The sequence below is a fragment of the Capra hircus genome, chromosome 5 (genome assembly GCF_001704415.2).
Source record: "Capra hircus breed San Clemente chromosome 5, ASM170441v1, whole genome shotgun sequence".
Lineage (NCBI taxonomy): Eukaryota > Metazoa > Chordata > Mammalia > Artiodactyla > Bovidae > Capra > Capra hircus.
Genome location: NC_030812.1, coordinates 108740285 through 108743065, shown reverse-complemented (window position 1 = coordinate 108743065; position 2781 = coordinate 108740285). Strand labels below are relative to the sequence as shown.

Genomic DNA, 2781 nt, shown 5'->3' with positions numbered 1-2781 from the left:
AGGTTGAGAATCCCTCCCCTGGAAGTAGTTCGTGCTGTCCCAATGGGAAAGAACTATTATACCCATTTTACAGAGGAGAAAACTTGGGCTCAGAGAGAGATCCTCATGGCTCAGGGGTGCGTGACTGGTGTCAGAGCTGGGATCCTAACGTTGCAAGAGGCCTGGTGCCTGTGAACTCTTATGTTACCTCCCCCACCCCACCCTGTGCCGGGCACCTCTTTTTCCTGGGACCCAGAGAAGGGCTGAAATTCAAGTGCTACCACGCCACCGGGAGGTGGCAGGGCAGATCCTGGTGTCGGGGCGGATCCTGAAGCTGGGAGTGGCTGACCCCACTGCTCCCACAACCGGTCTGAGAAGGTGCAGAGAGGCCCAGGATGTAGGGGTGAGTGAAAGGGGAGAGACCGGGCCTGAGGGCAGGGCCCACGGGCAGCCCTGGAGGGCAGGGAAGACAACCCTTGCGGCCAGAGCCCAGGGTGGCAGGGGGCTGATGGCCCGTGGCAAGGCAGCAGGAAGAGGGGGAGCTGGCCACAGGAGGAGGGGGAGAACTGGGGTCCCCGGTGCCAGGCCCTAGGCTGGTGCTGGGAGCAGGGGTCAGGCGGCGGTCGCGGGCACTCACAGGCTGAGGGCTGGGCTGAGTGGAAAGAGCACTGGAGACGCTGCGGGTCACGCGGGAAGTCACCCAGCGCGGGCGCGGTGCCCGGGCCCACGTCACACCCTCACCGGGGCGGAAGCCTCGAGGCCCTTCCACGCGGCACTGTCGTCAGCCAGCAGAGTCACATGGGGGGCTGGCCGCGGGGCCGTGGCGCCTTCCGGTGGCCTCTCCGCCCCCGCCCCGCCCCTGGGGATCCTGCCACCGCTCTTGGAAAACAACTGAGGAAATCAAGTGGAAACACAAATCCGCCACCCCAGTCTCTCCCGCTCCCTTGGGCCAGGCCCCTGCCCCCCAGCGCACCCCGGAATGGGGCTCAACCCAAGAGGCCAGGCAGCCTAGCAAGGTTAGCCCTGGCAAGACCCAGTGGGCACGTCCTCAGCCCCAGGACTCCCAGCATCCGGCCCTGTCCACCCATCTAGTCCCGCAGAGGCTGGCCCTCCCCAGGAGAAACTGGGGCATCGAGCTTGAGCCACCCCCTGCCGCCTCCCTCCCAGAGACCTCTAGACTCTGGGATCCAGGGCCAAGGAAATTCCAGGCCTGACTCTGCCCTGGAGAAGCTGGTCACCTGGGCAAGTCCTTACCTGCTGTGGGCCTCAGTGGCCTCATCTGTCAAATAGGAGCAACAAGTCCTGCCCAGACCCACCTCATGGGCCGGAGAGAGAGACCCGGGCCCAGAGAAGGACGGCACTGTGTGAGCTGTAAAGGGCCAGGCCCATGCACGGTCACTTTGATATTTTACAGAGAGGAGTTGCCTCCCTGGCTTAGAAGTCAGCTCCATGAAGGGGGACGTAAATTACAGGTGATGATACGGGGTCCCTGAGGTTGCTTACCCCTGAACAGAGAGGAGCCCAGCCCTGGCCCACCTGGTCCCTCTTAGCACCAGCCACCCCCAAATGCCTCTGTCCCCTCCACAGACAGGATGCTGGCCCCATCGGACACAGTCTTTCCTCAGCAGATGTCTTCCTCGTCCTCCAAGACCCAGCTCAACGGTCCCTGCTCTTAGAAGCGTCCTGATTCCAGGGGGGCGAGCAGCACCCACTTCCCCTGGTACATTCGGCAGGATGAACACGTCAGGTGTGGTGTTAGCCATCTTAGCGTCCCAGCAAGTGTGTGAGCTCCATGCGAGTGGGGCCTGTGTATTTACCACCCTGGAGTCCCTGCCCCACGCTCAGCGCTGGGCCTAACAGCGTCAACAGGTGTGAGCAAGCCGATGTGTGTGTGTGCACATGTGCCTGAGCGCCAGGAGAGCTGGTCGGGAGGTGACCTGTTCAGGAAAGGACAGGGAGGGGTCAAAGTTTACTACGTGCATCCCCAGCCTCCACTCGGGGCTCCCTCTACTCCCAAGACCGTGACTCCCCCAGTCTCCTTTGCGCCCATTCAGACTGAGGGAGCGTCTGGCTCCTTGCCGACTGAGTCAAGGTCAGCTCATCCCCTGCCGGGTCACAGGGGCGCACTCCCAGGAGGAGTGTACTGGTGGTATTTCCAGAGCTCTGCTGGGTGTGATGGAAGGTGAGGGGACACTGGCCCATTAGAAAGTGGACGGAATCTTCCAGACTTCAGACAGAGGAGACTAGACTATCAGGGAGGGGACAACGGATGTGAGCCGCGTTTTGAAGGAAAAACTGTCGTGGTTGATGATTAGCTGCGGGGGGATGAAGGGGCGGATGAGTCAAAAATGACTGAAGTTTCACGCCCGGGTCACTGGAGAACAGTGGGGCCATTGATGGGGGCAGGGAAGCAGGGTGGAGGGGGCTAGTTTGGGGGCAGGATGGTGACTCGGGTCTGGGACAGAGACGCACAGCATTTGGGGCTGGAAGCAGCCTCAGAGACCATCCAGGTCGCACGCCAGGAACGGAGGCTCTGGGAGGAGCAGCCACTTGGCCGGGACACCAGAGGGGTTGATGTCACGACCGAGGCTGGGGACCTGGCCAGGGTCAGTCCTGGAGGCAAGTCAGACCCAGTCCTCACCCTGGGAGACTGAGACCAGAGTCACTGTCCCCTGGGAGAGACACACATGGGCATCACTGCAAACTGATTGATGGGGTGTCCACAAGGCAATGTGGGGACACAGGGGGTGTGAGGGAAGGGCGAGTAACCAAGGAATAGTAATAGCAGCGTTATTAGAAGTG

The 2781-nt window shown here is 61.7% G+C and overlaps 1 long non-coding RNA gene across 1 annotated transcript; it reads left to right on the top strand.

Annotated features, from left to right (window-relative positions):
* LOC108636072 lies at positions 251-2281 on the top strand. Its single transcript, XR_001918123.1, has 3 exons — positions 251-382; positions 1394-1451; positions 1567-2281. It is a non-coding gene; the product is annotated as an uncharacterized LOC108636072 (long non-coding RNA).